The 14,129-nt window shown below is 40.2% G+C and overlaps 1 protein-coding gene across 1 annotated transcript in view; it reads right to left on the bottom strand.

Moving 5' to 3' along the window:
• The window catches only part of TG (thyroglobulin), a 2,464,750-nt gene that overhangs the window by 445,536 nt on the left and 2,005,085 nt on the right, over positions 1 to 14,129 (bottom strand). The gene's annotated exons all lie outside the window — the stretch shown is intronic.

Genomic DNA, 14,129 nt, shown 5'->3' with positions numbered 1-14,129 from the left:
CTTCAAAATCAATCTTAGGCTTGTCATGACATTTTTGCTTGGAAGATTTTTTTTAACTTTCTGCTGAGAAGACTTTTGTCCTTTGTAAAAAAATGGCAAGGTGTAGAAGGGTAGTCTCTTTGAAACTTTGGAATAGGGAAAAGACAGGCCTGCTTGAACCTTTGCATTATTTTTCCATCTACTCTAATTTCTTGAATCTTTCAGCAGGATATCTAACCAACTTTTCCTTATAGGTTCATAGGTTGGTACTAGGCTATTGGTCCTAGGGCCTATACAAGCCCAGCCATAACAATTCCCTGGCTATTTCTTCCCACAGTATTTACTTCCCTGGACCCCTATCTAGCAGGGCTACTGACATGATCCCCGGGGTGAATTTTCTATCTCCCATCCAGTCATCAAGGTTCCTTTTGAAGAAGGCCAAAGAGGCAATCTGCTTGACATGTATGGGCAGTCTATTCCAGAGTCTGTGGAGTCTCTGGGTTAGGAACCTATCCCTCCAGCATGTTTTGTGCATTGTGATGACAAAGTTTAGATCCCTGGAGCTTGTGTTTCTGAGGGATTGGGATTTCTTTAAGTGTAGCATGTCCAACAGCTCTGAGTTTGACATGGCCTTGTATGTTAAGCAGAGATCACCTCTGAGTAGACGATATGCAACAGAGTATAGGTGGAGTTTTTCTAGATGGTCAGCATAGGGCATCTGCTTTAGAACTGTTATTCTTTTAGTGAGGTATTTCTGCGGCCTTTCCAGTTGTTGCAGATGTCTTGAGAGGTACATACCAAATGGGGAGTTGTATTCTATAATGGGTCTAATGAGGGATGAGTACAGTGGGACAATGATCTCCTTTTTTCTTGATGAAAATCCCTTAGTGATGAGGTGTGCCACACAGAAGGATTTCCTGACTGTTGTGGTGACGTGGTTATCGAAGGTAAGACCACTGTCCATCTGTGTCCCTAAGTTTCTTATCACACTTTCGGTGTTTAGCATACTGCCACCTATGTGGTAATTTACGGGTACATGTTTTTTCCCAAAGGGGATAACTATACATTTCTTGGCATTGAGCTTGAGCCCATGGCTCTGGCACCAAGCATCTGTTTCTGTAAGGCCTTTTTGTAGAATATCTATATAATTTGGGGATTCAATAATGGCTCCCAGTTTGCAGTTATCTGTGAACTTTGTTAGTCAGAGTCCCTTAGTGTTGGCCTTGACTTCAGAGAAGTAGATGCCAAACAAGAGCAGTCCCAGGACTGAACCCTGAGGTACTCCACTTGTCTGGAGCTGGATTTGGAGTCAGCTACTTTCACAGTGTCTAAGGGAATTTCCAAGAGTTTATCTTTAACATTTTTTAATTAAAGATTGGAGGCAAATCCAAGAAAATCTTTACAGTAGTTTTCCAGTAGCAGTTGCCCTTGAAGATGCAGCTGCAGAGTCATAGCCACACTTTATGGAATGCTGTGTCACTTGTGTTGCGAAGCATGTTTTACAAAGATCTAGTGTCAGAGTCGGGTAGGCTAGGAACTGAGACATACTGTCAAAAATAGATATCATAAATTTAGTACTGTTGGTTTGATAATTTATGCATGTTATCATACTATCAAATATAGATTGCATGTATCTAAAGCTGTAGGTTTGGTAATGTATGGCACAGAATGTGAAGGAGGTAGAAGCATATGCTTTCGTTCTATATTTTTACATGGCCATGCTGTGCTTATCATATGGTAAGGGATTTGAAGAAGGAAGGAGTTGTTTAGATGCTTTGTCTGATTCTACTGAAATTGCTGTTAAGTTTTGTAAGGATTCTTACAAAATATTTGTGTCTTTCAAAGACTTTATGATACCTATTTGTTTCTTAGGTACAGGAAACTGAAATTGTAAGGCCAAAGAAGCAGATAGAAAGATACAGTCAAAACCTCCTAGACAGAGGGAAGGGGTGAAGTTTTGTGTCCTCCCAATTAAAGTGCTGTCTATTTTTTTATTTTTGGATAGAGTCAATAAAGTAGATTTCTTCTTTGGTGACTCTGAAAACAAAGACTGCAGTAAATATTTCAATGGCTAAAAATCAGATTGGGAAGAAGAATCTTCATCAGAAAAAGTTCATAGGTCTAGGTGTGACATCCATGCACTGGCCCAGCAATCAAGGAGCATCAGTCCTCACCACTAACACCAGTGAGGGGGTCCATATAGGGAAAAGATAGTAAATACGCACACTGTAAAGTACAATTTCCCTTAAGAGTACACAGAGATCACAGTCAGTCTGGGGCTGGTTGCTTCCTTTCTCTCCAGGTCCCCAATAAGACTCCCCACTGGCACAGCTATAGGGTCCAGATCTCAATCTAGTGGGCAAGCTAAAATCTCCAGCGCACACTCTCTGTCCAACCAGAGCTTTGTGTCCCTGCCCAAGTAGCTGACACACACACACACACACACACACACACACACACACACACACACACACACACACACACACACACACACACACACACACACACACACACACACACACACACACACTTTGAGATAAGAGTTATATACAACCACACAGACACTCCGGGGGAAGGTTGGCACAGGTTCTCCAGCTGTGCCCCTTTTCTGCCCAGTCTAAAAGGCAGTACCGGCTGCCACCACCCATGAATATCAGTTACTCAAAGCCCCTTATGAAGGGTGTCCAATTATTACCGTGCAATATTATTATCCGAATAGGTAGTGTAGCCCAGGGCTAAAGCTATTGGAGTGGCTTTGTACAGTTTTACCAAAGACATGCAAGTACTCTTAAGAGCTTAAATTATCTCTACACAAAACAGCCACAGTTGAAAGGTTTAAAAATATTTAATAATAATTAATAAAAACACAAGACAATACTTCTTACTATACAGTGCTAGTCAAGAGTTCAGAGATCACTGAGAAATACTTAAAATAATACAGTAGAAAAGTTCTGACATCACAGAAAAACAAACTAGTCTTCTTCTTCTTCTTCTTTCGACTGCTCCTGTTAGGGGTCACCACAGCAGATCAACTGTTTCCATTTCTTCCTGTCCTCTGCATCTTGCTCTATCACACCAACCACCTGCATGTCCTCTCTCACCACATCCATAAACCTTATCTTAGGCCTCCCTCTTTCCCTGTTACCTGGCAGCTTCATCCTTAGCATCTTTTTCCCAATATACTCAGCATCCCTCCTCAGCACATGTCCAAACCAATGTAATCTTGCCTCTCTGGCTTTCTCTTTAAACCTTCCAACCTGGACTGACCCTCTAATATACTTATTCCTAATCCTGTCCATCCTCGTCACACCCACTGCAAATCTTAACATCTTCAACTCTGCCATGTCAAGCTCTGACTCCTGGCTTTTGGTCAATGCCACTGTCTCCAACCCATACAACATAGCTGGTCTCACTACCCTCTTGTAGACCTTCCGTTTCACTCTTACTGGTACTCATCTGTCACAAATCATTCCTGACACTCTTTTCCACCCATTCAATATTGCCTGTACTCTCTTCTTCACCTCTCTTCCACACTCACCATTACTCTGAACTGTTGATCCCAAGTACTTAAACTCATCCACCTTTGCCAACTCTACTCCCTGCATCCTCACCATTCCTCTATCCTCCCTCTCATTCACACACATATATTTTGTCTTAGTCCTGCTGACCTTCATTCCTCTTCTCTCTAGAGCATATCTCCACCTCTCCAGGGTCTCCTCCACCTGTTCCCTACTCTTACTACAGAAAACAAACTAGTCTAATCTTCCTAATTCCTAGCTATTTCTAAGAGAAAACACAGTTCTAAATAACTTACATATAGAACAGGCAGAGTGATGAGTTGAATGTTTTCAAGACAAATGCTCTGAACTCTGATTCTCTCTCTTTAAATTGATGATACAGAGCTGTTTCACATGATATAATTTTTCAGACTTCTCTGGTGCTCCCAGGCTAACAGAAACTATATTTACATTCTTTACACCAGGTCAGAAACCAGAGCAATAAAGGACATTTATACATGCAAATTCTAGCCATTAACTCTAGTTTTAAAACAATTGGCAGGATGTCTCCCTCTAGACATACCGGCTCTGAATTTTAACATCAAAGACAGTCATGAAATGCTTGACTTTGCTTTCTTACAGCAGAGTGCACTGTTGTTACATTTTTGTAGTTCAATATCCAATGCAGTCTTTTCACATTTAAGAGAACAAGCCTGTGGCGTACATTAATATTTACAAATGACAGAATTATCTACAAAATTCTATCTAGCTAGGCTGGCAGCCTTTACCTATCTTCACAGTGTGTACTACGCTAATGGCCCTGGAGCCTTTACAAGCCTAGCCCAAAGAAATTGCCCAGGCATCGTGCCACCTAATGTTAGTTCACAGTGGCCCTATCCAATAGGGCAACTGGAGTGATCCCTGGAGTGAACCTCTTGAAGAGGGCCAGCAAGGTGTTCTGCTTGACATGAATGGGAAGCTTATTCCAGAGTATGGGCAGTCTTTGGGAGATGAACTTGTCCCTCCAGCATGTTCTGTTAATTGTAGTAATGAGGTTGTGATCTCTGGAGTGTGTGGCAAGGGGGGATTGGGATTTCTTTAGGTGTAGCATTTCAAGTAGGGCTGGTTCAGACATGGCTTTGTAAGTCAAGCAGAGATCACCTCTAAGTAGATGATAAGAGACTAACAACAGCTGAAGTTTCTTGAGTCTGTCCATGAAGGACATGTGTTTATGGCCTAGGATGCTTTTTGAGAGGTACATTTGTGGTCTCTCCAGCTGTTGTAGGTGTCTGGTCAGGTACATACCAAATGGGGCATTATATTTGATGACTGGTCTAATGAGGGATGAGTAGAGAGGGATGATGACCTCTTTCTTCCTGGATGTGAAAGCTTTGGATATAAGATGTGCCATGTAGAAGGACTTTCTGACCACAGTGGCAATGTGGTGGATGAAGGTGAGGTGGCTGTCGACCTGGGTGCCCAGTTCTCTTATGGCCCCTTCGGTGCTCAGTGGGCTCCCATCAACATGGTAATTCATGGGAACTCAGTTTTTTCCAAAGGGGATGATAAAGCATTTTTTGGAATTAAGCTTCAGGCCATGGTTCAGACACCAGTCACTTGTCTCAGAGAGGCCCTTTTGTAGGATGTCAGCATCACTTGGGGAGTTGATAATGACTCTTAGCTTGCAGTCATCAGCAAACATGGTCAACCAAAGTCCTTCTGTGTTAGCCTGGACTTCTGAGAAGTAGATGCCAAACAGGAGAGGGCACAGGACAGAGCCCTGTGGGACTCCAATCATGACTGGTTAACAGTCTGACTTGAAATTTGCAACTTTCTCTCTGTGGTTCCCGTCTGTGAGGCAATTTGCAACCCATCTAGTGATGTAAGGATTGATGCCTAGTTTGGTGAGTTTATCAATGATACCTGAGTGGGGAATTGTATCAAAGGCCTTGGCCAGGTTGAGGTAGGGTGTATGCATTGCCTTACCCTCATCCACAACCTTGGTGACTTGAAGAAGTCAACCAGGTTCAGCAGGCAGGATCTCCCCTTGACAAAGCCAAACCGTGTGGGGTCAAGAGTCTGGAGATTGCCTATATCTTTGTTAAGCAGGTCTATGATAATGTGCTCCATAGCTTTGCATACCAGACTTGTCAGGCTAATGGGGTGATAGTTCTCAGGGTTTGTAGTTGCTCCCCGTTTATGGACCGGGATGACTGCAGCAGTGCGCCATTGGTTAGGGACATAGCCTGAGGTAAGGCTGTGATTGAACAGGGCACACGGATGTGGTGCCAGTTTGTTCTGTAGCTCATGTAGAATGCATCCAGTTCCAGGGATATTATCAGGTCCCATGAATGCTATATTCTTGGCTTTGGACAATGCAGCTTTTACCTGTGCTACAGAAATGGTGGGTACCAGGCTTTCTTTTGGTATTGTGATAGGGCCCTTGCAGGAGCGAGGGGTAAAGTTGGCACTGAATCTGTCAGCCAGTATGTTGGCTATATCTGTTGGCTCAGTATAGGAGGTGCCATAAATCTGGGTATTGCCTTTGAGGTTTTTGATATAGCTATAGAAGGCTTTGTGGTTGTTTTTGGTGTCAGCTGCAATTCTGCCTTCATAGCTGGCTTTAGAGGATTTGATAAGGGATCTTAGCTTTTTGTTGAGACTGATAAGGGAGGGTTTCCAGTCTTGTGACTTCATTTGTTTCCTGCAACCGTTTTTTTTTCCTTCTGTTGTAGTGCTTAGTAATAGCTGGGGACTACCAGATTGGCTTCCTTTTTTTGGAGTCGAGCGTCTTCACTCTATTTGGTATGGCAAGGTCCAGGCATTTGTGTACATACTCGTACGGTGCATTGGTGTAGGATTCGGCAGTCATACAGCTATTTTCCATTGGCATGGGTGCTGAGAAGTTAGCCACCTCTGTTTTAGAGCCCAAAGTTGGCTTTAGAGAAGTTTTTCATAGTGTTCACCTTAGCCGAGAGGGGGGGGGTGTAGGTGAGATGGAGATTTCCATGGTGATCAGTTTGTGGTCAGATTAACTAGGAAGGAATTGACTATAGGTGTGGAGCAATGGTCTCCCATGTTGGTGATAACCAGGTCGAAGATGTTGCTTCCTCTAATGGGGGTCAGAATGAACTGGTCCAGGGCATTGAAATTGATAAATTCCAGAAAGTGTTGGGCCGATACCCTGGTACTTGAATAGTTTTCCCAGTTGATGGAAGGGTAGTTGATGTCACCCAGTATGAGACTATTGGGTTGGACCTTGATAGATTCCAGGATGCTTAGGAACTTGGAGTTAGAGTCTAGGAACATGTTTGGGGTTCTGTAGCAGGCTATGACTTGCATTATCATCTTACCCAGTGTTAGTTGTACCTGAAGTATCTCAGATACATTGTGCTGGGCTACTAGTCTAGAGGTGTGCATTTCCTTTAGGAATATGGAGACACCACCACCTTTGGAGCTTCCAGCCATATTCTGGGGCTGAAAGGTATGCATTGAGTTGTAGCCTGGTATTCCCCTTCTTTTTTTAAGAAATAGATGGAGCAGAAGACTGAAACTAGGGAAACTGCAAAGTCATAAAGGCTTTAAAAGCTCCCTGTAAGAAGTTAAACCCCATCCTGTTGGGGGTCCTTCTGAGCAGAGGTAACAGGAATGGAGATATGTCTGGTTTTGTTTTTCTTTTCTTTGGAGTATTCAAAGAAATAATATGTGGGGGTCAGAGCTGAATGTTCCTCCATGAAGATCCCTGGTGCACTTTTTTTTTTACTAAAATCTGAGGAATACTCCCAGGTGTCTCTGAAATGACCAGACTAGGCTCCCCTTCACAACTTTATTGGCCATTTGATCAGTCAGAAGGAACATGATTGCTGCCTTTGCTTTATCAGCCTTCAAACAGATCTCAACAGTAGGAAGAGGCCCAGAGTTTAGGCGGTCTGTGAGCTTATCATTAGCCTCATAGAGATGTCTTACTGCAACCTGGAGAAAGAAGTAAGCATATTAATGTCTTCTTTATGTTTTTTTCTTTTATTCTCAGCTGTGAAGGGACTTTCGAGGATTGGGATTTAGATTGCCTCCTAGAGTGCAGGACAGCCTGAAGATGCTTGTTTTCTAAATATTTTTAAAAGATGACAAACAGCTTCTCTGATTCTTAGGCACAAAGGCTTGATAAATTGCATTCTCTTTAATGTTATAGTCATATTCAAGGCACAGAAGTCACTAGACATGACTAACCTTATAAAGGATTTGCCAACCACAGTTGCATTTCCCCCTCTTAGATGACATGAAAATATCAATTTTAAATAGAAAAACCAAGAGGAAGGGTCCACAATAGGGTACTTAACCATCCTTAGATAATATACCTAAATGGTATTATTGAAAATAAAAATCCTGAAAACAAGTATCCTGTGACCATAATATTGTAAGATCAAAACACTGAAGACCTCAATATTGAACACCCGAACATGATCCCCCATATGACTCAGGTTAATATTAATCTTGGGGTCCACATTGGTAGGGAGATTGATTATTCAAGAGTTTTAGGATTTTAGTTATATAACATGTGGCAGAGTGGCATAGCAGACAGCATTGCCACTTCACAGCAAGAAGTTTCCTGGTCTGATTCTCAGCTGGGCTGCCTTCTCTGTGGAGTCTGCATGCCCTCCATGTGTTTGTGTGGGTTTGCTCCAGTTATATTTTAAATTGATCTCTCTCTCTCTTTCTCTCTCTCTCTCTATATATATATATATATATATATATATATATATATGTATACAGTATATATCTACATCTATCTACATGTATATGTGTATATATATATATATATATATATATATATATATACATATATGTGTGTGTGTGTGTGTGTGTGTGTGTGTGTATATATACACACACACACACACACACACACACACACACACACACACACATATGGATCTACTTCACTTCACCGACATCCCACTTAACTGACACTCACATTGCCGAGACAAAAGGACCGATAAACCCAGAAGACTGACATCCTGAACACAGACTTAGCACTCAAGGTAAGTAACTGCTTGGCCATCCCGAAAAAAAAAATAATCTGTACAAAACTAAACCCACACATGTGTGGGGCTTTACCCTTCACACCTCCCTATGTGGGGGAGGCTTCGCCCCCACCACCCTAACTAAATATACCAACTCCGAGATCACACTACCATGGGGGTAAGGAGCAAAGTTCAACAGGATGGCCAAGCAGTTACTTACCTCGAGTGTAAAGTCGGTGTTCTGGATGTTGGTCTTATGGGTTTGTCGGTCCTTTCATCTCAATGATGTGAGGGTCAGGTAAGTGAAATGTCATTCTACTAAAGTAGACCCACACACGCGTGCGCACACACATAGCAGCTGCACCCCTACCCCCTACACACACACACACATATATATATATATATATATATATATATATATATATATATATATATATATATATATATATATATATATATATATATATATATATATATATATATATATATATATATATATATATATATATATACACACACACACACACACACACACACACACACACATATATATATATATATAGATATATATATATATATATATATGTATATATATATATGTATATATATATATATATATATATATATATATATATATATTAGGCACACAGACATTTGGTCAAAATGGTGGTTGACATCAAGCAAACACATTTGGTAGACATATGCCGATGGCCAACAGGTATGCTTGATCAACAATCACCAGGTAGGGGTAATATTCCCATTCCCGAGGGATTGTGAAATCTCAGAGTTAGCATATATAATTAGCTAGGGATGCAACAGGCAAAAAATATGTTTTTCTTTTGGATGTGGTCAGGATTTTCCTCATACATGCACAGTTGCCTTCACACAAAATAACACAGGCTGAAATCCACTGATCCAAACACAAAAATGTATTTAAAACATGAAATGAAGTAAGCGCTTTCATCTGGTATATATAACCAGACTTCCTTCAGACCAGGGTTATATATACCAGACAAAAGCCAATAGTTGTTTTGCCTATATAAAAAAAAAGTATACAAGAGCATTCAATTGCATATCCTATCATAGTTGAACAAGTAAAATACTGGTGAATATCAACATTCAATGAAGGAAAATTCCAACATATATATCTGGAGGTAGAAGGAAGTAAGATAGTTACATCTGTTCATCACAAGTTTGAGGGAGCAAATAATTTTTATATGGCTCCAATTGTCATCCTCCCCATTTAATAGCTGCTCTTCCTTATAATGAGTTGCTACGCATTTCAAGGCTGACCAGCAATAATGGTAAAATGGAGGAAGAAATAATAAGAATATGTGAGAAATTTAAAAACAGAGGCTATAGTGCCAAATGTGTAGAACAAGCCAGAAATAGACTTATATCAGGTAATCAAGACAAGATAGTTGCAGAATATAAGGGTAGATCGGATAGAAATGAAAAATAATATTTTAGTGGATAAAATATTTTTTGTGACCACATATGGTGTTTACACTGAACAATTGGTTAAGATCATTATGACCCATTGGAATTTTCAAACACAGGATCCCTTTTTGGGTGAATTGTTGCCTCAAAGACCGATGGTGTCATACAGGTGGGGGAAGAGTATTAAGGATATGTTAATACATGCTCAGTTTAAATTTCCCGTGGAAAAGTTGAATAGATCTATTAGAAATTTTGGTTTTCGGGCATGTGGTCACTGTAGTATATGTAGTTATACAGTGTCTACTTTTAATAAAATAAATGGACAGAAATATGATATGTGTGACAGTTATAGCTGTATGGCAGAGGGAATTATTTATGTGCTTAAATGTGAATGTAACTTATTTTATGTAGGAGAAACTAAATTAAGTTTTCGTGTTAGATTTTCAGAACATTTAAGAAATATAAAAAATGAAAAAGTGGAAAGCCCATTAGGGTTACATTTTAAAATGTACCATAATAGTGATGGGATTAAGTTGAAAGGAAGTGTTTTAGAAAAAGTTTACTGGAAAGAGATGCATGTTTAAAAAGTAAATTACAAAATAAAGAAGCGCTTTTTATTTTGAAATTCAATACTTTGTACCCTTATGGATTAAATAGAGACCTTGATTGGAAATGGCTCTTGTAAAGTGTTTCTCTAATTGTTTAATTGGTTTTGTTTTAATATATATATATATATATATATATATATATATATATATATATATATATATATATATATATATGAGGTTGTGAGTGGATGTAATTGTACTCTGTTAAAGGCATTGGCCGAGGTGCTAGAGAGAGAGAAAGAGTTTGCTTGTCTACAGTCATTTCAGCAATAAATTCTGCCTTTGGATTTACTGGCTGAGTCATTTTTCTATATATATCTGCAGCAGAACAACTGCATGTTTACAATGATGACATGGTTGAGTCAGCACTAAATCTAGATAGGAGATCTTACAATATGATCCTTGAAATCAAATTTACTAAAACCAACCTTTTTTTCAGATTGGGACCTATGTGATTTGGAACAAACATGTTGCGGTATCATCACAAAATCGGATATCACAGTGAGACTTAACAACTGAAGCAATAGACTCAGCAAAACCCCACTCGGGCATCATAAATAAGCTTACCAACTTAAATATCAACCCCTATATCACAATATGGGATGCAAACTGGCTCAGAGATAGAACCCACATGGCCAGAATCGCAGGTGCCATGTCCGAATCCAAACCAGTTACAAGTGGCGTCCCACAGGGCTCAGTTCTGGGACCTCTCTTGTTCGGTATATACTTCTCTGAGGTTCAGGCTAACACAGGGGGATTATGGCTGACAAAGTTTGCAGATGACTGCAAACTGGGGGCCATAAATCTCCAGCTGACACAAGCATCCTCCAAAAGGGTCTCACAGAGACGGATGCTTGGTGCCAGAACCACGGCCTCAAGCTAAATAGGTGGTAATCCATTAAGTACGGAAGAAGTAATTAGAGATTTGGGGACCAACATAGATAGTAATCTCTCCTTTGATAATCACGTTGCCAAAGTGGTTAGAAAGACCTTCTATATAGCCCACCTTATCACGAAAGGGTTCGCATCTAGATCAAGAGAGATCATTGTGCCCCTCTACTCGTCACTCATCAGGCCCATAATTGAATACAATGCCCCTTTTGGGATGTACCTTACCCGACACCTGCAACTGGAGTGACCCCAAAAGTACCTCACCAAGAGGATCATGGGCTACAAACAGATGTCCTATGCAGCTCGACTAAAGAAACTCCAGCTCTACTCAGTTGCTTACTGCCTACTCAGAGGCGATCTATGCCTGACGTACAAAGCCATGTCAAACCCAGAATTAATGGACATGCTCCACTTCAAAAAATCCAAGTCCCTTAGAGCTACATGCTCCAGGGACCTAAACCTCAGCACAAAAATAAATAGGACATGCTGGAGGGACAGATTCATTTCCCAGAGGCTCCCCTCACTCTGGAATAGACTCCCAATTCATGTTAAACATAGCCCCTCACTGACCCTCTTCAAGCGAAATTTGGACGCGTGGATGGGAAATCGCAAATTCACCCCTGGGATCTCTCCTGTGTCCCTGCTAGACAGAGGCACAGTAAACTAATCTTAAAAGGGTACCTTCTGTGACCTACTTTACAGAGGCACAGTAGGCTAATCTAATAGGGAGGTGGAAGCCAAATGCACTCTGGCTAGGCTTATAAATGCCCTAGGGCAGATAGCCTAGTATCTACCTATGAACCTAAAGGTGTTACATAACTGAGCTTGCCAAATAGGTTCACCCTTAGGCAATGAATTAAATGAGTCAGATGATGGCTTATTGCCCATAACAAGGGAATGGTAGCTGTCCTTTTCTTAAATAAATAAGTATTTAACTTGACTGCTGCAATAACCAAATGTATATTAAAAATGTAGAACTGCCTGTACAATGTCCAGTAAATTTAATATCAAAATTATAAGAATTAAGATGCTGTACAATTTATCAAATAAAGTTTTACTATCCTGAAATATAAAAATGTAATATTTATCATAAATGTAGATGAAGAGTAAATGCACTAATGTTCAAAATAATTCATAAAAGTATGTGTACATGAAGGGGAAAGCTAGCACACATAGCAGCTGATTTTTTTTGCACATAAAATTTCCAATCAAAATAAAAATAATGTTGCAAAAAAAAAGGCTATAACCTCAAGTCCCTAACTGTGTTTAATAGTACATTACAAAGAATATATATCACAAACAGTAAATAAAGTTTAATACTACATTACAAAGAATATATATCACAAACAGTAAAAAAAAAAAAAGTCTTCAGGAAAATCTAAATCTTTAACTTTTTCCAAAAAAAAAAAAAATATATAAGAATTAAGAATTTATGAGCAACCTAATTTCACAACCAGCTGTAAATAACTATTCGATAACCAACCAAATTGCTCCAATAAAATCTCACAAAGGGAAACAATGGGCCTCAATGGAGGTTTCATTAAAGGGTTGTGAACGTTTGGGAGCTGATAAAAACTTGTCGCTTGTGAATAAGTAGGTTGAAAAAAATTCTGTTGTTGCAAAATGGGTCAAGGCCAGATCAAAACAATGTGGTAAAAAATATTTTATATTCCTGCATATAACTAACAGCATCTTCTTCTTCTCTTTCGGCTGTTCCCGTTAGGGGTTACCACAGTGGAGTATCTGTTTCCATTTCTTCATGTCCTCTGCATCTTGCTGTGTCACACCAACCACCTGCATGTCCTCTCTCACCACATCCATAAACCTTAACTTGCACCTTCCTCTTTTCCTGTTACCTGGCAGCTCCATCCTTAGCTTCCTTTTCCCAATACATGTACATATACCTATGTAAATAGTGTAACATGCTGCGACTCTTAAACCCAATACCCTTCCTGCCTGGGTGATAATTTATTATTACAGTTACTTTTTACAGCACTTCTCTCTCATTCCCCTTTCAGGGACCTTAACGTAATAATTGTTTTTGTCTCCATCTTTTCATTTAATGACCACTGTTCCTGTAAACGGGTTCTCTCTCAGTCCCCTACTTGCTGAATCCTTGGCCATTGGTGGCATCTGCAGTAGAGAAACCAGCCGCAAGGACTCATGGGCTTTGGACAGAAGATAGGTTACTGTAGGTGTCTAGCTATGTTTCCCCTCTTAGCCTGCTACTGTAGAAAGTACTTGGTCTAAAGCAGAAATAACTGGCTCTACCCACACGGCTAAGGACGGCAGCTGCACCCCTACCCCCATCTGCTGTAAATAAATTCCCTAGTTAACTTTTTCTTTTTAGTTATCAGTAAACCAAGATAAAGCTCTAGGCAAAAAAGGTAACCCTGTAGATACACTGGAATTGCCCACTTGTAAAATAGAGGCAAAAAGGTACTTAAACTGCTACTTTTTGTCTGCTTCAAACTGGGTGTCTACCCATAAAGGACACAGCTGAAATCAGGTCTATAGATTGTTTTTCCCTACTAGAGTCTAATAACTCCTAACAATTTAGCCATTTAGACACTTACCCTGCAGTCTTTAGCCTGGGGGATTCTAGCCCGCTCCGTTCGCTATGTTCACTTCGCTCCCCTCCCTGCCCCCTATTTCCACCCGTTCCCAGTACCTCTACATTTATTCTTAGCCTTAAC

The sequence above is a fragment of the Protopterus annectens genome, chromosome 3.part1 (assembly GCF_019279795.1).
Source record: "Protopterus annectens isolate FY-2018-M chromosome 3.part1, PAN1.0, whole genome shotgun sequence".
Taxonomy (NCBI): Eukaryota; Metazoa; Chordata; order Ceratodontiformes; family Protopteridae; genus Protopterus; species Protopterus annectens.
Note: the sequence above shows the minus strand (reverse complement) of the source record. Positions and strands in the feature narration are given on the sequence as shown.